Source organism: Schistocerca cancellata, chromosome 8 (genome assembly GCF_023864275.1).
Source record: "Schistocerca cancellata isolate TAMUIC-IGC-003103 chromosome 8, iqSchCanc2.1, whole genome shotgun sequence".
Taxonomy (NCBI): Eukaryota; Metazoa; Arthropoda; class Insecta; order Orthoptera; family Acrididae; genus Schistocerca; species Schistocerca cancellata.
The window spans coordinates 384,583,194-384,605,934 of NC_064633.1; positions in this window are offsets into that span (position 1 = coordinate 384,583,194).

Sequence of the window (22,741 nt, forward strand, 5' to 3'; positions counted from 1 at the left end):
TGCAATAGTGCATATGGAGTACATCAAATGATTGCATTTATAGATCAATAGCACAAGCGATTCATAGGTACCAGGTATCGATACACGCTCAGACACCCATATTAGTACGTGGTGTAGCATCCACAGGTGGCAATGCAGGCGCTAGCTCTTGTATCCAATCGATCACAAAGATGGCGAACACTGTCCTGGGATACGTCATGCCTGCTCGACCCGTTCACGTATTTCTGCAAGAGTTGCTGTTTGATGAGTGGAACGAGTAGCTTCTCGTCCTATCAAATTCCACACGCTCGTGATTGGAGACAAGTCTGGATATCGTGCTGGCCAGGGAAGTTGCTCCACGTCTTAGAGAGCACGTTGAGTTTCACGGGCAGTGTATGGAAGAGCATTACCCTGTTGGAACAGCGTATCACCTTCCACTGCAGGAACGGCATAAGAACAGGTCTAAACCGATTCTGCCCGTACGGAGCGTTGGGTAGCGTACCGTCGAGGAACACCGAAGGTAATCGCAAAAATGAGACAACAAAAAATTGGTTCAAATGGTTCTGAACACTATGGGACTTAACATCTGAGGTCATCAGTACCCTAGACTTAGAACTACTTAAACCTAACTTACCTAAGGACATCACACACATCCATGCCCAAGGCTGGATCCGAACCTGCGACTGTAGCAGCAGCGCGGTTCGGACTTAAGCACCTAGAACTCCTCGGCAACAGCGGCCGTCTACGTGATCGCATCCCAGGCCTTAAGACCTGGCGTTGCACCACTGTGTTTTGGAGGAATGCACTCTACGAGATAGCGCTCATCAGGTCTACGAGCAAGTCGCACGAGCTAACGACGATCATTTGCGTGCAGGCAGTATGTAACTGCATCGCTGCAAACCACGGCGTGCCCTTACGTCTTCCAAGTGATCCTCTGACGGCACTAGTTGAACCGTGCCCTTCGATGCTGTGGCGTGATAGGAACGCGGGCAAGAGGTATGTGTGAGCGTAGTCCCACTGCTAATAACCGGTTCGCAACAGTTCGCGTTGACACGTCTGGACTATCTGCCACTGCTGCCCTTACAATAAGACGATCCGGCTGGAATCTGTGCTGCGTGGACGTCCACAGTCTCGTCTACAGGTGTGAGAACGTTCACCTGAGCACTGTTAGCAGCACGGTTACACAAGTGACGCAGCAAGTTCAACTTATGTGGCAATTCTCCGAAAGGACCATCCTGCCACTCGGAAGGCCACAATCTGACCCCTATCAAACTCGTTCAGTGGTCATAGGAAGCACGGGAACGTCTCCGTGAACATGACTGCCTTCTTGTTTCAGACGTTTGCACCACATACGTGGTGAGCATTTCCTACGGCAGGGTAGACACTGATTGCGCTTTTGTAGCTATACCACTAAGCTGTTGGCAGACGACGTTGAAACCATTAACCAGTGCTTGTAATATTCACCAGGTCGACTTTCCAAGTGCACTAATTTTTTTCTTGTAGTTTAATTAGTGTCAGGTGCTCTTATGGCATAGATGATAGCGCGCGAGACTGCTCAGCCATTGCCTCGGTTTATATCCTTTTTACCATCTCTTGCCCAGTTTTTGTGTCTCTCTGTTCGTCACTTTGAGAAAACCAAACGAAAAACACGTATGGCTACACTGTCTCTGTCCGATAGCTTCAATTTACGCGCAACGTTCTGATTGGCTACCTTCAATATGCAACGTAGCGAATTTTTTCTTAAATATTATTTTTCAGGACAACGTAATCAGTGTCACTCTTTCAATCTTTTCTGATTGTTTCCGTCCACCCTGTATACGTACATTGAACACGTATATGCGCATATATATATATATATATATATATATATATATATATATAAAAGCTAGATTATATAATGGTAAGACAGAGATTTAGGAACCAGGCTTTAAATTGTAAGACATTTCCAGGGGCAGATGTGGACTCTGACCACAATTTATTGGTTATGACCTGTAGATTAAAACTGAAGAAACTGCAAAAAGGTGGGAATTTAAGGAAATGGGACCAGGATAAACTGAAAGAACCAGAGGTTGTAGAGAGTTTCAGGGAGAGCATAAGGGAACAATTGACAGGAATGGGGGAAAGAAATACAGTAGAAGAAGAATTGGTAGCTTTGAGGGATGAAGTAGTGAAGGCAGCAGAGGATCAAGTAGGTAAAAAGAAGAGGGCTAGTAGAAATCCTTGGATAACAGAAGAAATATTGAATTTAATTGATGAAAGGAGAAAATATAAAAACGCAGTAAGTGAAGCAGGCAAAAAGGAATCCAAACGTCTCAAAAATGAGATCGACAGGAAGTGCAAAATGGCTAAGCAGGGATGGCTAGAGGACAAATGTAAGGATGTGGAGGCTTATCTCACTAGGGGTAAGATAGATACTGCCTACAGGAAAATTAAAGAGACCTTTGGAGATAAGAGAACCACTTGTATGAACATCAAGAGCTCAGATGGAAACCCAGTTCTAAGCAAAGAAGGGAAAGCAGAAAGGTGGAAGGAGTATATAGAGGGTCTATACAAGGGCGATGCACTTGAGGACAATATTATGGAAATGGAAGAGGATGTAGATGAAGATGAAATGGGAGATACGATACTGCGTGAAGAGTTTGACAGAGCACTGAAAGACCTGAGTCGAAACAAGGCCCCCGGAGTAGACAACATTCCATTGGAACTACTGACGGCCTTGGGAGAGCCAGTCCTGACAAAACTCTACCATCTGGTGAGCAAAATGTATGAAACAGGCGAAATACCCTCAGACTTCAAGAAGAATATAATAATTCCAATCCCAAAGAAAGCAGGTGTGGACAGATGTGAAAATTACCGAACAATCAGTTTAATAAGCCACAGCTGCAAAATACTAACACGAATTCTTTACAGACGAATGGAAAAACTAGTAGAAGCCGACCTCGGGGAAGATCAGTTTGGATTCCGTAGAAATACTGGAACACGTGAGGCGATACTGACCTTACGACTTATCTTAGAAGAAAGATTAAGGAAAGGCAAACCTACGTTTCTAGCATTTCTAGACTTAGAGAAAGCTTTTGACAATGTTGACTGGAATACTCTCTTTCAAATTCTAAAGGTGGCAGGGGTAAAATACAGGGAGCGAAAGGCTATTTACAATTTGTATAGAAACCAGATGGCAGTTATAAGAGTCGAGGGGCATGAAAGAGAAGCAGTGGTTGGGAAGGGAGTAAGACAGGGTTGTAGCCTCTCCCCGATGCTATTCAATCTGTATATTGAGCAAGCAGTAAAGGAAACAAAAGAAAAATTCGGAGTAGGTATTAAAATCCATGGAGAAGAAATAAAAACTTTGAGGTTCGCTGATGACATTGTAATTCTGTCAGAGACAGCAAAGGACTTGGAAGAGCAGTTGAACGGAATGGATAGTGTCTTGAAGGGAGGATATAAGATGAACATCAACAAAAGCAAAACGAGGATAATGGAATGTAGTCGAATTAAGTCGGGGGATGTTGAGGGTATTAGATTAGGAAATGAGACACTGAAAGTAGTAAAGGAGTTTTGCTATTTGGGGAGCAAAATAACTGATGATGGTCGAAGTAGAGAGGATATAAAATGTAGACTGGCTATGGCAAGGAAAGCGTTTCTGAAGAAGAGAAATTTGTTAACATCGAGTATAGATTTAAGTGTCAGGAAGTCATTTCTGAAAGTATTTGTATGGAGTGTAGCCATGTATGGAAGCGAAACATGGACGGTAAATAGTTTGGACAAGAAGAGAATAGAAGCTTTCGAAATGTGGTGCTACAGAAGAATGCTGAAGATTAGATGGGTAGATCACATAACTAATGTGGAAGTATTGAATAGGATTGAGGAGAAGAGAAGTTTGTGGCACAACTTGACCAGAAGAAGGGATCGGTTGGTAGGACATGTTCTGAGGCATCAAGGGATCACCAATTTGGTATTGGAGGGCAGCGTGGAGGGTAAAAATCGTAGGGGGAGACCAAGAGATGAATACACTAAGCAGATTCAGAAAGATGTAGGTTGCAGTAGGTACTGGGAGATGAAGAAGCTTGCACAGGATAGAGTAGCATGGAGAGCTGCATCAAACCAGTCTCAGGACTGAAGACCACAACAACAATATATATATATATATATATATATATATATATATATATATATATATATATATATAGAGAGAGAGAGAGAGAGAGAGAGAGAGAGAGAGAGAGAGAGAGAGAGAGAGACATGAAGTCCCATGCCTCTTGGCACAGCGTAGCGGAACGATGCGAAAGACCCGCACGCACTAGGTTCAAATGGGACTTAACATCTGAGGTCATCAGTCCCCTAGAACTTAGAACTGCTTAAACCTAACTCACCTAAGGACATCACAAACCTCCATGCCCGTGGCAGGATTCGAACCTGTGACCGTAGCATCCGCGTGGTTCCGGACTGAAGCGCCTAGAACCGCTCGGTCACAGCGGCCGGCCACGCACTAGGGAAGGTCCTAATGCTGGTGGTTTGTTTTTGCCTTCCTCCGACAGTAATGGGGATGACACCCAGTCATCTCGGGGCAGGTGAAAATCCCTGACCCCGCCGGGAATCGAACCCGGCACCCCGTGCTCGGGAAGCGAGAACGCTGCCGCGAGACCACGAGCTGCTGATAGAATAAATTTGTATTCGACCGCATGAAGTCGGTGAGTTCGGAGACACGTCATAGGATTCTGTGGCGAGTTTAGAGCGAGAATAGAGAGCTCATTTCTACTGTCAACCTTCAAACCCGCGAACGTAGTGAAATAAACGTTTTTTAAAATTATTTGCGTCTGGCTGTGGTTTCCTTCGACAATATTTAAATGAACAACGGCCAACAATCATAACAGCATCCTTCAAGCATAAAATAAAAGGTCATAACAATAAAGCGTAAAACCCCTTATCTCAGGAGACAGTATTTTCCTATTAATTAATATAGACATCCGCGGGAAGGCTTCCAAAGGCAACATTGGATTGCTGCTGTCGTAGATTAGGACATCATTCCCATGTCTCTTCCTTGAGGATCGTAGCTAACGGTTCAAGTCAAATTGCGCGTAATATTAAGTTGTCACCATTTGTGGATTGTAGTGTACCTAATCGGTCATATAAAATTTGGTTCACTGATTTTTAATATTTCTTGTGCTGGAATTTTGACAAACGCTAGAGATGATACCAACAGAAGTTAACGGTGGTCAGTAAACTTCAGACAATATCTGAGAAAACAGTATCCTCATCTTCTGAGCCTAAACAATATTCTAGAAAATACTCCGAATATCAATGTACATGCAAATTACCTCGGTGTAGGCCTAAACCAGTGCAGTTTATTGTGGCCTACGGCTGGGGAAGGCCGCCTGTTAATTCGCTTGTCAACAGCTGCTGCCACTAATGAAATGGTGAACGCTTACAGTTGCAGCGAAGTCCACGGGGAGCCTAGGAGAGTTGCAGGTGTGCGCGCCAGCGCTCCGTCCTGACAGCAACTTCGCTCCTGACTCTAGCAGTAATTATGGCCGACCGAGTTTGGCTGAAAGCGGAAGTGCGTGAATTATTCAGGAAGGTGCGTGTGTTATGGCTAATGAATTAACTAATTGCGACCGATGCATTCACGTGCTTAAATTATGTTCACTAGTCTCGCCTTACAGTCCCACCGGGGACTGGGAGTGGAACCGATCGACTTCGGTAGGTGTAAAATGCACGATTCGTTCAGTACAATAAACTACCCTGCAACTACCGTAACGGTAATAGCTTTAGTTCGCTGAACGAACCGTGTGTATTTCTCATTTTTCATTAACCATACAAGAAGGTTCACGCAAAGAGCCTTTATGTTAATCGAGGTCAGTAATCGCGTCTATGCGTTTACTGTATACCAGTATTTGCAGTGCATGTAACGCAGAATCAGACTAGAAGTTAAATTAACTTTAACGGAGTTGTAATTAAACGTTTCAATTCTGTTTTAATAACGTTTCAGATATTACTACAAAAAGAAATATTATCGAAATATTTTAGGATGCAAACGAAGGTTTCGTATCCAGCAAGAGAAACTGAAGTGGCTATGATTCCATTTTTCCGTTGACCGAGCGAGGTGGCGCATAGCTTTGTTAGCGAACTCGGCTTGCTTTCGCTAGGCAGACAGTTCAGTGCTCCGTCTGGCGATCCAGTTTTTCGTTTTTCCCTGATTCGCTTAACAGCTCCTTGCAAACACCAGGATGATTCCTCTGAAAAGGGCACGGCGGATTTCCTTCCCTATCCTTTTGGAATCAGCCTTGTCTCTAATGACTAAGCTGTCGACAGGACTTTAATCATCCCATATTTTCCGTTATTTTATGCTTTACAAGTAGAATGATTTTCAATGAAGCTATATCGCACTGAACCATTGCAAGCAGTAAAGAGGCTATGTAATGAAGCTTAGGTTGCAAGTTTCGTTAGGATTTACTAATCTAGAGGAAGTTTTCGGTTCAGTTCATGTAGAATGTGTTACCGATACTTCAGGAACAAGGGTGTGTACAGAAATCAACTTAATCAGTAAATCTAGAGCTATTGCCTCAACACACTACATGAGGATTGGAAAATTTGTAATTCAAGTATAGTTTAGGTAAGGTAACTCCTTCTTATCAAACTGTTTATCTACCTTGCTAGGGGTGATAAATCACTAAAATAAGTTCAAGACGGTATGGACATCAACGGGTCTTATCTAATAAGTTTTTTCTGTGGAATTATTAAAATCCTCTTTTTTCAAATTTTTATGCATTATGGAACTGCTGAAAGCCTGATACTGAAAAAACGACAGTTTTGCCTGTCATGAAATAAGATTTACTGCTGTTAGTAACTTTTCGCTATTTTCGGCACGGCGCCTGTCGGAAGACACTTCCCGTTGTCAAGCACGTCTTTTGTGTACTGTGATTTCCTTGGGCGTCATCATTGTGATGTAGTAGCTACTTTGTAAATTTGACGTTACCATACGTAATTTTGTGATCACTGATCTGCTTTCGGGTGTAGATAATTGTGAATGTGGAAGAACCTTTTATTTACGCATTTTTTGTTGACCTATTATTTAGAAACTCACAAATATTGAACAAAATATTACACATCACTTACGTAGTTCACAGTGCACACTACACATTAAAAACAAGAACACAAAAAAAAGCTACAAAAATGTCTGATATTCTGTCCACAAAGATATAATGTTACAGGTCGGCAGTAGAGTACGTGTGCTATACTGTAGTGTAACAGAGCAGATTTCAGCATAACTTAAAACCGTTATTTGCTTATAGATTACGTGAAGGGATATTTATTTCTGTATATCAGTTAGGCAAAGGTTTTATTGCAGATGGCATCGATCTTCCTTTTACGAGTTCTGATTGTTAATGTGATGGAGGCTGTAGCCGAGAAGGCATAGTGTTTACCACTCCCACTACGGCACTAGCAGAGATTCGTATTCTGTATTCGAAGAGAAATTCTTTTACTCTATCAAGAGCTTGTGTAAGATTTTACATTTACATATGAAAACTGAATATCTCACTACGGAAATTTAAGATGACTCTAATTATCTGCATGCTATCGCTTGACGATGGCCACTATTTTTTAACGGTAGCTGACGAGGGTAACGGCATTCGTAACACAGCAGCACAGCACCTTAGGCAAAATGCTGTCTTCTCGAAGTACGCGGCTGTTCGCCGCGACCGATTAGTTAGAGGCTTGAGAAGAAGCACCGAAGAGATGGATGGTCGGAGCGCAATTTGCGTCTCCGGTAATCTCCTGCCTAGGGGCCCTCACTTCACCGGAAATGACAGATGGCCTAATCGAAGCAAAGCCGATGATCGAGTTCATATTACAGTACCACTCATCTAGAAGAAAACGTGCTCAAATTAATAGTTGGATGAAAGTTTAATTACTTCACCGTTCGCCGGCCGGTGTGGCCGTGCGGTTCTAAGCGCGTCAGTTTGGAACCGCGTGACCGCTACGGTCGCAGGTTCGAATCCTGCCTCGGGCATGGATGTGTGTGATGTCCTTAGGTTAGTTAGGTTTAAGTAGTTCTAAGTTCTAGGGGACTGATGACCTCAGTAGTTAAGTCCCATAGTGCTCAGAGCCATTTGAACTTCGCCGTTCTTTGTTATTCTTCTTAATAGCAAAAGAGTATATAACTTCAAGAAAATAATTTTTTCAGTTATCTAGATTTTACTTATTCGGGTTGCACATATAAAATAAAGTGTTTCAGAAAGGAAGCTCGTTACAGAAATCAGCTTTGGCTGCTTTCAGTGTGGACTCAGCGATTTAGAGAATGGGCAAGCACCTTAATCTGTGGAAGTCTTGCCAGATCAAAGCTGTGTGCTGCATGAATCTGGAACCCTTGTCCTTCCAACTCACAGAAAGCAGTTCCTTGCCCTGTTGTATTTAAAGGCTGAACCACTTCCTTTCGGCAACTTCATAACTAAAAAATTAACACATATGACCAGTCGTCTCTGGCTACTCCACCTCCGCAGCTGAATGGTCAGCGCTGTTGATTGCCATAGGAGAGCGAGTTCGATTCCCAGTGCTTCCAGCGATTTTTTCGTGTTGAGTGGAATGAAACGGCGTTCACTCGAGGTGCCAGCCGAGGAGCTACCTCACCGAACAGTGGCGGGACCAGTTCTCTTAAACCGTCAACGGCGGTGGTGCAATGTGCTCAAACCCACCCGTCCATACCGCATTCAAATGACGCAGTTGGTTGATGATGACATGGCGGTCGGTTGGCAACGATTGGCCAGTCTATGACCAGAACGACAGTGCTTATGTCTTTGTCAAAAACTAAAATAAACTATACAATCTTCTACCATGTACGCTTCTTTATCTATTCGTTTCTGAAAAGCCTCTGTGGTTCATACGTAGACCGCGTCGCCAGGACAAAATTGGCAACGTGAATCGATGTTACAGACATTAAAGAAGACTTGCTGCAATGCGTAACGATACGTGGAGGCGCTCCTGAATAGCACGCCTCCCCTATCAGCTCTGCAGTGCCCCCACGTTGAGGTCAAGAACTCTGCCCATTTCGTGGCCTCATGGATGCAGTCGACATCGTAGTATACGACCAACGTGATAGTTGAACTTGATGATGGATTTGCTAATCTGAATGTGGAACGTTGTAAAAATGTTTATCTGTGCATTAGGTTATGCTGTAGTAGTCAATAATAGTATATAGTGTTGTATCCATAATTGGAGAAACAACAAATAACGATTGGCGTGAGTTCCAAATTGTGTTTATTCCAACAGTTCCACAACATCAACACAACTTCGTGCTTGATCAAGAGCAGCGTCTGGGCTGCAGAGTCCAAGTCCGGTATGGCACACAGTCGTAGTGTAGATTCGTTCCGGGGTGCCGACGTTCACGCAGCACGTAGGTAGCCCAACACCAGACTGCCATTGCGTGGCGGCGTATGCGGCTATATAGGGCGAGTGGCGGTGGAATATGCCCGCCGTACCCGAGTCCGCTTGTCGTGTCTTATGATTGGCGGCGCGGCCTCGCCTAACTATCTCTCTGGAGGACGCCGACGGAGGGTGCCCTGACAGCGCGGAGGCACTCAGTGTGGGAGGCCCGCGCCTGCGCTGTAAAGCTGTGCACAGCTGCGCATAAGCGGGGCGTGCCGGCCGTTGGCTGTATGACGTATAGACTGCGGCCACGCAGCTGCAGGCGCCACGGTGTAGGCATTGACTATACCACATATAGTAAATAACTCATCAAGCTATCCTGTGGCGAAGATCTGTGTCCATGTTAAATAAATATTTTATTAGTTTATGCAATGAAATGAAATGAGCGTATGGCATTTCTTGCCGGGAGGCCCCATCCGGGGAAGTTCGACCGCCAAGTGCAAGTCTAACTGCAGTCGACTTCACGTTGGGCGACTCGCGTGCCTGTGATGAAGTGATGATGAGGACAGCACGACACCCAGTCCACGAGCGGAGAAAATCTCAAACCAGGCCGGGAATCGAACCCCGGCCCGATTCATGGGAGGCAAGCAAGTTACCATCCGGCTAAGCAGGCGGATTGTTTATCTAATAAAGTGAACATGTAATGTCTTCTAGTGTAAAGTGCCACCTCACCGAACAACCAAAGAACCCACAGCTGTGGCTGGACAACTATAGTTTGGACTGGTCACAGCAACTTCTTTCTTCTCTCTTCATTTCTTGTGTTCAGTTGCGTTCCTCTTACTGTCTTTCTTCCTCTTCCTCACATTCTCTTTGTCCACTGCTGTCAGTGCTCTCAATTTAAACGTGCTTGCCATTATTCGTCTTTGTCCCTCCACTTTCCAAGACTGAATATGAGCTGTATCTACTATTTACGACGAAATTATTTATAGATGTAGATCTTTTACAATAACTGGCCGCTGTGACCGAGCGGTTCTAGGCGCTTCAGTCTGGAACAGCGCGACCGCTACGGTCGCAGGTTCGAATCCTGCCTCGGGCATGGATGTGTGTGATATCCTTAGGTTAGTTAGGTTTAAGTAGTTCTAAGTTCTAGGTGACTGATGACCTCAGATGTTAAGTCCCATAGTGCTCAGAGCCATTTGAACCTTTTTTTTTTTTTTTTTTTTGCTGTTTCTGCTGCCTTTTCCATATTCCGGTCGTTTTTCCCGTAACGCTCGATTTAAATCGATAATTTGCTGTTAGCGATCAGTGGCAACGGTTTCACCAGGTTTTAGCAGCTCATAGTAGATGACACCCTTCTGATCCCACGAAACACAAAGCGATTTGGTCTTGCAGTGGATGTCAATAGTTTGCCTGGCTTCACCCATGATTTACGACGCTTAGGATTCTCAAAAATGTCCATTTTTCATCACCTGTCACTGTTCTATGGAGAAACGACATTCTACTGTATCTGGGGTCAGCATTTCACAAGTGGTCTTTTGATTTGCTTCCTGTCTTTCATTCAGTTCATGCGGAACCCATTTTCCCCCGTTTATTGACGGTTAGCACCGTCTTTGTGTGTGTTCGTGACAGTAGTGAGGAAGTTAAAACGGATTTTTTGAAAAACGAAGAGCCATCGTCAATCGTAAGTTTGCTTTGAACCCTAAATTACGTTACTGGCTAGTGCACCTTGCAAACTGGTGACTCGAGGTATCTTGCAAACTACTGAGCCCAGTTGAACCTGGAAACCGCATACGATGTAACTGATCGTTATTAATAAAGAGGCCTGATTTGAGTGACTATGCCAGGTATCGAAACTAAACCGTTGAATTTTGTAATCCGATACTAATCCAATAAAGTGTATTAATCTTCTCTTAATTCATTCTATACTCGTAATACGCTTCATTATTTCTTGTAAATCCTTGAAAGAATTTATTCTCGAGCTATTTTTTTTTACATGGTTATTTCCAACTACAATAATAAGTTTATCAAATATTTTCAGTATAGGAACTCTCTGTCTAGTGTCGATGTGTACAGATTCTCACAAGCGGTGGAGTGATGGCTGTGATTTTGATGTCTAATTCATAATCCTGTAAAGAATAGAAAGAGCGCTGAAGAGGCTATTGTAGTCAATGGAATCTGATTTCAATCATTTTTCATATGCACTTTTTCCTACACGGTTTCTGGGAATAAGCTCACTGGGGTCGATTTCCATTGATTTATTAGGTCATTAATCAATACGTGAAAACTAAGCTACCTATATACAAGAGCAGACATGTGTGGCAGTCTCATCACTGATAATACTTCTGGAATTCTTTAGGAGCGAAAAAAGTAGTCTATTCTCTGTACTGTGAAGAGCAGTGGGTTTCTTTGAAATAAAATTTCAATCAACACAGCGTGTGTACATCGTCTCTCAAAAACGTATTTCGCAGGTTGTCAACTAGAGCGACGATGGCCTGCTCAGTGCAATTTAAAAGTGGAGATAATTAAGCTGATTCAAACGAAATTTTTATGAGAAATTTATAAACACAGTATCAATCGCAGAATAAAAACACAGACAAGATGTGATGGATTTAAAAACCGAGAAAGGCTTGGATATGTGTCGTCACGCACCGTGTTGTAATTGCTCTTCAGCCCCATTAATCGTTTTCTCTCGAGCACCTGTTGTTTGCCGCTTAATAATCGGTAGGAGATTGTTCCGGTGGTAGCGGGTGTTACCTCAGAAGAAAACAGATTTTCAATTATTCGCTGTGGTTTTAATCTACGACCCGTGCGAGATTGTGGAAAACAGCTTACGACCTGCAGAAATTGGGTTCTACCTGAATCAAGTTATCGACGGCGCTATAAATACTTAATCGACAGCAAGCAGATCCATCAAAAAACGGGACGTAGTCGGAACGGTATTAGCCTTTCTACTGTATTCGTGAATTGTGTCAAGATGTACAGACTTCTACTATAGTGGATTCCGTAGTTAAATCATTATTCATGAATTTCGTTAATGGTCGTAGATATTGTGATAGTTTGCATTTAATTTACACAATGAGCGAAATTAGTAAATTTTGCAGTGAAAAATAAGGTTGCTATGATGTTGCGTTTGGTGCGTATTACATTTTGAACTTTTCTTGTTTTGTTTTGTATCCTTTTGGCTTGGGAGAAGGTCTTTATCATCAATGTTGAGAAAACAGATTTTATGTAGTCCACTCATTTGGGAACGTGCGCGAGTAACATAGTTAGAATGAAATATTCGTAACAGGTCTCAAAGTCATTAACTGTTTGAGATGTGGAAACGAGTTTTTGACAAATGATAGCAGACAAAGAAGAGCGTACTTTGCCGTATAGTCCATATGCGAAACCTCGTTGTCTACCATGTTATTAAAGAAACTACACTCCTGGAAATGGAAAACAGTACACATTGACACCGGTGTGTCAGACCCACCATACTTGCTCCGGACACTGCGAGAGGGCTGTACAAGCAATGATCACACGCACGGCACAGCGGACACACCAGGAACCGCGGTGTTGGCCGTCGAATGGCGCTAGCTGCGCAGCATTTGTGCACCGCCGCCGTCAGTGTCAGCCAGTTTGCCGTGGCATACGGAGCTCCATCGCAGTCTTTAACACTGGTAGCATGCCGCGACAGCGTGGACGTGAACCGTATGTGCAGTTGACGGACTTTGAGCGAGGGCGTATAGTGGGCATGCGGGAGGCCGGGTGGACGTACCGCCGAATTGCTCAACACGTGGGGCGTGAGGTCTCCACCGTACATCGATGTTGTCGCCAGTGGTCGGCGGAAGGTGCACGTGCCCGTCGACCTGGGACCGGACCGCAGCGACGCACGGATGCACGCCAAGACCGTAGGATCCTACGCAGTGCCGTAGGGGACCGCACCGCCACTTCCCAGTAAATTAGGGACACTGTTGCTCCTGGGGTATCGGCGAGGACCATTCGCAACCGTCTCCATGAAGCTGGGCTACGGTCCCGCACACCGTTAGGCCGTCTTCCGCTCACGCCCCAACATCGTGCAGCCCGCCTCCAGTGGTGTCGCGACAGGCGTGAATGGAGGGACGAATGGAGACGTGTCGTCTTCAGCGATGAGAGTCGCTTCTGCCTTGGTGCCAATGATGGTCGTATGCGTGTTTGGCGCCGTGCAGGTGAGCGCCACAATCAGGACTGCATACGACCGAGGCACACAGTGCCAACACCCGGCATCATGGTGTGGGGAGCGATCTCCTACACTGGCCGTACACCACTGGTGATCGTCGAGGGGACACTGAATAGTGCACGGTACATCCAAACCGTCATCGAACCCATCGTTCTACCATTCCTAGACCGGCAAGGGAACTTGCTGTTCCAACAGGACAATGCACGACCGCATGTATCCCGTGCCACCCAACGTGCTCTAGAAGGTGTAAGTCAACTACCCTGGCCAGCAAGATCTCCGGATCTGTCCCCCATTGAGCATGTTTGGGACTGGATGAAGCGTCGTCTCACGCGGTCTGCACGTCCAGCACGAACGCTGGTCCAACTGAGGCGCCAGGTGGAAATGGCATGGCAAGCCGTTCCACAGGACTACATCCAGCATCTCTACGATCGTCTCCATGGGAGAATAGCAGCCTGCATTGCTGCGAAAGGTGGATATACACTGTACTAGTGCCGACATTGTGCATGCTCTGTTGCCTGTGTCTATGTGCCTGTGGTTCTGTCAGTGTGATCATGTGATGTATCTGACCCCAGGAATGTGTCAATAAAGTTTCCCCTTCCTGGGACAATGAATTCACGGTGTTCTTATTTCAATTTCCAGGAGTGTATAAATGTTTTCAACGAACCAATGTAATTTTTGAGGGACATCTGTAGCTGGTGCAACGAGAATTGTTGTGGATTTTGTGACAACATAAGTGAAGACATTATGCGTTTGTTTGTGTATCTATTATGCACTGTGTCTGTCATGTGCTTTTTCACCTAACGTCCTCAGTTCCTCAACAGACCACAGCTGCAGGATCTTGTCGGAGATGCGACTGCATAACATGTTAGTGAGCTGGTATTGTGTAAACTATGCCGTGTTTTGGCAAGAAAAGCAAATTTTAACATGGCCACGAAAGAAATGAAGGTTTTATTCAAAATTCGCCATCGATGACGCTTCTCTTAAGGTAAAAATGGTTAATATGTGGGGCGAAAATAAATAGCTACTTTTGTTGCATTTTCAGCAGTATTCTGTAACAAAGTGTGTTTTTAATAATGAGCAGCTGGTAGAAAAATTTGACAAAGCATTTTCTTTCTACACAACAATGCTGTGAGAAAAACGAAAGCAATTCACAGTACTTGGAGCCGGGCGGTTTGGCCGTGCGGTTCTAGGCGCTTCAGTCTGGAACAGCGTGACCGCTACGGTCGCAGGTTCGAATCCTGCCTCGGGCATGGATGTGTGTGTTGTCCTTAGGTTATATGGTTTAAGTAGTTCTATGTTCTAGGGGACTGATGACCACAGATGTTAAGTCCCATAGTGCTCAGTGCCATTTGAACCATTTGTACCTCAGTACTTGGTGCACCTATTTTTGTCCCTGTCCCCATTCAAAGAGAATTCTTCCACTGTTTCACCTCAAATATCATTTGCTGTGTGAAGGGTACAATCTGTTTCCGTCTTGAACAGCAGTTACAAGTAGCTCATAGAAGGAAGTAGCCAGGTTTTTCTGAATAGAATTATTCTCGTATTTGGCACTGGAATAGTAGTTCTTGTGAACTCTGAAGCAGTTATCACACTGACAAGTTGCCGAATCGTGCCGACTACTTGTCTAGAGAAAACTGGAGAATAAGTGTCTTTGACATACTAAAGGATATTTGAGGTGAATAAGTTTAGTTCTTCAGGACTAAAACGATGGCGTGCTAATTGGTGTGAATTTTTTCATATTTCTGCGATTGCTGAAAACTTGAAAGAAATTTCTTTGGTGAGAGTCATTGCCAACTGTTAGTTACTACAAACGCAATAGGTTACAGGATTTCATTGACGCTGCAAAGAGCGATTTAATTATTCTAGACTGTTAACCTTTTTTCTCTAAGAATCGTCATCACAAGTGAAGTTTGACTAAAAACAGACTTCTTACCCATTTTTTCGAAGAAACGACTTCAGAGGTGAAGTTTCATTCACTATAAACTTAAATTTCTCTTGTTGGTACTTTAAAATCCGCTTCTTTTTCCGTGCAGAAACAGTTGCGACAGAATACCGAACAGTTGGGAACTGAGGACAAGTCAGATCAATACCTTATGAAAAACTGCATCCTCAGTACAAAAATAAACAAGCAATGCTTTTGCAAAACACACAGCAGATCTCTTTTTACCACCTATGAGTATCGATGACCCTTCAGAAATACATTGTTTCACTGAAAACATCGGTAGTTACTTGAATAATGCGGTAGATAATGCAGGTTCGCAAATGTGTACACTACATAAAATGTTTCCTCGAAATGGGTGTTAGACAGAAACTTCCTCCCCGACACTAAAGAAAAATTCAATATGTTGGCTATGTTTCACATGCAGCACCATATGATGTAATATATTTTAGACGCAAAATCATAGCGACCTGTGTTTTTCTGTGCAAACTTTTCGAATTCCCGGCATTGTGTTACTTACATGCAAACTATTACAATAACGATGATCATTAACGAAATGAAGGGTACTTTACCGCGAAGCGACGCAAAAATAATTTTTTTTACCGAATAGTTTCTGTATAATCGTGTCATTAAAACTGCACAGCTAACTGAGGGCGTGTGGAAGTCCTGCTCGTAACAGCACTATCCGCTTTCTCGTTGCAGTCATCGTCCAGCATCTGCTACAACAAACTCAGCATGCAGTTCCATTAACAAGAGTTCCATTAACATATAATAGAGCCAAGAGAAAATATGTTTTATCTTCGCAACGTAGGCCAATGTTCTTGCTGCATACAGCGCTAACCTGAGAGACATATTTGGCGTGAATGACAGATATGTTATTTAAAAACCACTTATTTGTCGACACAGTCTCACATATTTCTGTCAATAAATTACTGGTTTCATGCCACAATGGACATCTTCAGATTATAAGAAGGAACAGTTGTTCACTCCCAAGTACTTTCAAGAAACCAGATTGTCAGTAGCTTTCTTGTTAAAATTCTAACTTGTTGCAATAGAAAACAAACAGTTAAAAATGAGTTCTGTAATCAGTAACATGTCCACCACTCCACTTCTCATCGCCTTTTACGAGCACTAAATAGCAACACGGCACCAGTATTTTCTGTGACCTAACTAAGGCATTTGTCTGTGTGAACCACAACATTCTCGTGGATAAACTGAGGTGTTAAGGAATTCATTGTACAGCAGACCAATGCATAATGTAATGCAACGATAAATGTAGCACATGGTGGGGAGATAATAGCTAAGGAGGACATGTTGCAAATGTTAGGTGCCCATGTAGATGAGAATTTAAACAGGAAAAAACGCATTTAGAAACCCCTAAAACAAATCAGTTCAGCTACCTTTGTGCTTCAAGTCATTGCAAGTCTTGGGGAGGGACAAATCAGTAAGTTGACATATTTTGCGTATTTTCATTCAACAAATGTAAGAAGAGCAGAGACTTCTGATTGGGGAGAAATTATTTTTGGAGTTCCACAAGGCTCAATTTTAGATCTACTATTGTTTATCATATATGAAAACGACTTTCTATCTAACATACAACAGGCAGAATTAGTTCTTTTTGCGGATGGCACTAGTACTGTAATCAGCCCAAACATACAGACAGCAACAGAAAGAATGACAAATAATGTTCTTAAAATTATTACTGTGTGGTTTTCTGCGAATGGTCTCTCTGTAATTTTCTAAAAGACACAAAATATTCAGATCTGTACATCTAGAAGTGCTACTGCAATGATAACTGTAGCACATAGCAAGGAAATAATAACTAGGGTGGAACGTCACAAATGTTTGGTGTCCATATTGATGAGAATTTAAACTGACAAAAAAAAAAAAAAAAAAAAAAAAAACGCACTTTGTAACTTCGAAAACGACTTAGTTCAGCTACCTTTGTGCTTCAAGTCATTGCAAGTCTTGGTGAGAGACAAATCAGTAAGTTAATATATTTTGCATACTTTCATTAAAAATGTTATATGGAATAATGCTTTTGGGTAGGTCAATTTCAAGAAGGAAAGTGTTGATTCCTCAAAAAGTGAGCTCTAATGAGAATAAGTGGCGCTCTTCCACGATCATCTTCTAAATACATGTGTAAGTTAGGCACATTGACTGACCGGTATGCAGTATTTTTATTCAGTCATGAAGTTTTTTGTAGATAATCCTCTGCAGTTCAAAAGGAACAATAATATGCATAATTACAATCCCAGAAAAGTGGCATTCATTGCTTCACATTAAGGTTTTCTTTGGGTCAGAAAGGGATGCACAATACCGCCGCAAAAATTTTTGATCACTTAACTCAGTGACATAAAAAATATAAAACAACAATTTGCTCGCTGTGTTCAGAAGTCGACTTATTTGACAATCACGTAATGTCTAAAGACGGTGCCATAGATCTCGGAAATTGACAGATGCATAAGGGCATATTGTAAATGATAGAGCTGTTATGGCAGTTGTCAGTATAAGTCACAACATGTCTTTATGCATCCGAATACCGAGATGAACATGACTATCTGATTACAGGTATCTTACAAGACGCGTCAAATAAAGTCGTTGGCTTTTTAACTAGAGGCATTTCATTTAGCGACCAAAGTAGCGATTTTGCAGCACACTTATCAGTTTGCAATGAGGTTGCATTCTTCTTGCGTGACTTTATGTCACAGTTCCAATGAGTACAATTAGCACATTAAAATAAGTATCGTTAATAATATCACCGACCTTCGTCCATTGACGTAGAAGTTCGTGGTTAAGTTAACAACTGAAAGCAGTTATACTACGCGCCATTAGTTACAATTATGCTGCTGGGGTTCCTTAGTTCTGATGTCTTCCCTAACTTAACGTTTTAGAAGATTAGATAATTAATATGCCTGTCAAATATATTTCTTTCCGGTGAAGAGCAACGGATAGAGAATCTACTTTGCAAGAAATCATTTACCGCCGAAAGTTTCTAAGTGACCAGTATTCGAACCTAGACCATTGGGTCAGACCACAATGCCGTTTCCTAATATTGCTCACAAACAAAATCTTAACCTCTCTCACAGCATCACATTCCCAACAGAAAATGTTCATACCCTGATGTCAGAAACGACGCTGTCGGGAATGACTTAGCCCCGTCATAGGAATAGTTGCCAGGATTGCAGACATAACGACTGTACTGGTTGTTGTTTGTTTCATTCTTTCATTGTGTCATCCATAAAAAGTGTAAACGGAACAGTCACCTTTCTACGTAGTTACCACTTTACCCTTTTTACGCATGATTGCCTTTTTGCTTTTGCCCTCCTTTCGTTCTTTGTTACACATGTTACTCTTTCCGTGTACTGGGAATTGCGTGGGCGTGACGGCGGTGCGGTCGACTTTGTGTCTCATTGTCCCGGAAATTACATGGCACCTTGCGCCGAATAGGCCTGCGTGGTTTCCTGTGTGCGTACCAAGCGAGACCGCACTTTCTCATTCCCGCGTGCATAAGAAAGGCTGCGCAACTGCCTTGTACTGCAGATTTATAAAAGACGCGAACTCAAAGGCATAATCCAGAGAGGTCGTTGCTGCCACGCCATAAAGCACGCGGCCGACTTTTGATGTTCTGCTGTTTGATATTCCGTCCGTGTTTCATCTTTGCCGCCGCGCCAGTCGCTTGTTCGGTCTGGCGAGGTTTATATCTCCGGACTCCTCGGGCGCGCTGCGTATTTGCAGAACAGTCGTGCACTACGAAATATTCTTCTGTTTCGCCCATCTTACTTTTATTCATCATGACACGAGTGCCTTACTACGTTCCGATGCCTTTCGCTATCATATAAGACATACCGAAGGTTTTTCGGTGATTTCTTATATAGTCGCTCGTGCTGCCAAGGTGTACGAGAATAACACAGTAAAAAGAAGGATATGCATTTCATCACTCAAGACTATAACGAGTGGAGGGAAACGAAGTCTTTAATGTTTAACGTGGAGACGACATCGACAATGATTGAGTGCGATATGAGCACAGCTCCACATAAAAAAACTCTCTTGGCACATTGTTTTGGAAATAATATGAATACTGACATGCAAGTAAGTTGTGTTGATTCCTCTTGCTGTTGCAGGAGCTACTAACATGGAATCCTTAAATATTAGAACACTGGATGTACGTGTGAATGTATGTACCACATCTCCTTCTAAAACACTGAACCGATTTCAACCGAAATTGTTACACATATCCCTTACTGTGCACGCCCGGCTAGCCACGCGGCCTAACGCGCTGCTTCCCGAGCGAGTAGGCGTGCCATTCCCCAGCACAAATCCACATGGCGGATTAGCTTCGAGATCCTGTGTGCCAGTCAGCCAGTGGATGGTTTTTAAGGTTGTGTTCCATCTGCCTCGGCGAATGCTGGCTGGTTCCCCTTATTCTGCCTCAGTTACACTATGTCGGCGATTGCTGTGCAAACACTGTCTCCACGTACACCGTACTCTACCACGGGCGGGTGGACTGCTGTGGCCTGTTGTAGGATTGTGAACCACTGAGGGCGACGGCAGGATGAAGCCTCTTCGTCGTTTCTAGATCCCCAGTTCTATACAAAATACAAAAAATCCATTACCGTCAGGCAGCAATCGCTGTGGGGGCAAGAACCATCTACCTAGCACTGTTCAGGAGACCTGACATCATAAACAACGACATGCGTGAAAAACTTTCACAACGTGCATGACGTCTGAAGGTATTTCTCATGTGCTACTAACTATTCGGAAGAAATTTCGCATACTGTATCCACATATGCCACAAAATGCCCCTGCAAAATCATATCATTATCCTCTCATACTATCCATTCTTGTCGATGCCTTCCTCATATTTCTATCCTCGTCGATTTTGAGGAGGACTTCCTTATTTCTGGTCTTATTAATCTATATCATCTTCAGTATCCCTATATAGCACTGCATCTCAAACGCTTTGTTTATCTTCTCCTCAGCTTCCATTACAGTCCATGATTCGCTTCCAGAACAATTCTGTACTCCATACGAACATCCTCAGTTTTTCTTCCTCATATTAAACCCAATATTTGAGACTGGGGGATTTCTTTTAGCCATGAAAGTCCTCTTTTCCACTACTCATCTGTTTCTTTTTCCTCCCAGCGGCTCCTGTCATCCGCTATTCTGATTCCAAGGTAGGAGAATTCCTTCATTTCGTCTACTTCGTTCTCCTCAATTTCGATGTTAACTTTACAACTAATCAGATCTCTGTTACTTCTTATCACTTTCGTCTTCCTTCGATTTACTCTCAATCCATATTCTGTTCTCAATAGACCATTCATTTTGTTCAATATATCCCGTAATAATTTCTCTCTTCCATTGGGGATAGCATTGTGATTAGCGACTCATATCGTGATATTCTTTCATCCTGAATTTTAATCCCACTTCTAAATTGATATTTTATTTCTGTCTTTTGTTCTTAGGTGTACAGACTGAACACCAGCGGAGAAAGGCGGCATCTTTGCCTTATACCTTTTTTAAGCCGAACACTTTGTTCCTGGTATTTCATTGTTATTGTTTCCTTTTTGTTTCTTATATACAGGTATATTGTACGAGGTACGTATTCTTTTAAGTAAGAGTCGTTTTGAAATAAAAATAAAAAACTAGACTTATTTTGGCAATTCTCTTCTTACATGCAAGCCTGTACTTTATTCTGCTTTTCTACGTAATTCCCACCAATATTAAGTCACTTACCATAACGCACAACAAGCTTCTAAATATCACTCTCGTAGAAATCTGCGGCCTACGCTTAACTTTCGATGATTTGCTTTAACTTTCGATGTGTGCATGAAGCACACATCGTGATACTTATGACGGATGTGTTGGTACAGAAATTGGATGAAAGCTTTTGAAAATAGCCGTACGAACTAAATTGGTGACCTGCAGCCATTACTGACGATTTGGTGTAGGAAGTAGGGGAGAACGTGAGAAAGAAGAGACACTGTACAATTTCGACCTTATGTGATGAGTTTTCTGAAGTGTCAAGAAGTGTGATTTATGCAGTTCTTTCAGAACGTTTACATTATCTAAATTTATGCTCTGGCGGTAGATTTGTATGTGGATGTTATTCAAGACTAGTGGTACGACTCAAGAAGGGCCTTAATATTAGTGGAAATTATGTAGAAAAGTAGATTGAAGTACAAACTTCCAAATAAATGTAAAATTGTGAAGAAAAGAGTACTACTCGTTTTATTTGTATTTCAAAACGGTGCTTAAAAGGCACGGCTCGTACATTACCCGTCAGTCTTAGAATTCCGAACCTTTTGCAACATTTTACGTTGTAGATCGTTTTTTCTAGGTGGACAAAACCTACGAATGCGTATTGACCCTTTCTAAGGCTTGCTTCCATTATCCAATATAACGTCATAACTACATCTCTGGTGCCTTTACATTTCCTATAGAGAAAGTGATCGTCGCATAACAGACCTTTCGCACTCTTCTCTACTGCAGTATCTTGGAAGCATGAGTCGTCAGTTGAATGTGCCTCAGTTCTGACACTTATCTGCCTATTTCTATCTAAAAGATGGTGTGGATGTCTCCAGTCTCATGTATTCTGTACACCAGGCTGAACAGTCTGAAACGTCCCCTTAGAAAAATTGTACAAGACTGTGCTTAAACTGACACACAATATTTTTAGCGCAACGCAATCTGAATTTCAAAAATCCCTACAAAAGAATGACCCTGACTAACATTAACCTATACTTTTCACAAATCACTTACCTCACAAAAATCTTGGTTACTCAAACTACTGCAATACAGCGAGCGCCACTACTGCCACCTAAATAAAAGATTCAAACTACTGAAGGCACTAACTACTGATAGGCATAGTTAGCAAATGAAAGGTTTTGATAAAGAACAAACAATGTATTTACCTTAATATTGTTCAAAAGTCATAATGTATATAGCAGTTCATGACATCCAGTCTCACAAATTTCAAAACTCCTCCATCTCTCTCCCCACATCCACCACTGCTGGCGGCTCACCTCCAACTGCGCAACGCTACGCGCTGTTAACATCCAGCTGCCCAACACTACAATGGCAGACAACAATGCAAACTAGCCACAGACTGCACACAGCACAGCCAGTGATTTTCATACAGAGCGCTACGTAACGTTGCCAATAAGAAAACACAAACAGCCTACTTACAAGTCGTTTGTTTGCCACTCCACCAATAATTTCAGAAATTCCGAAGGAACGTTATCTATCACATATGTCTTTCTGGG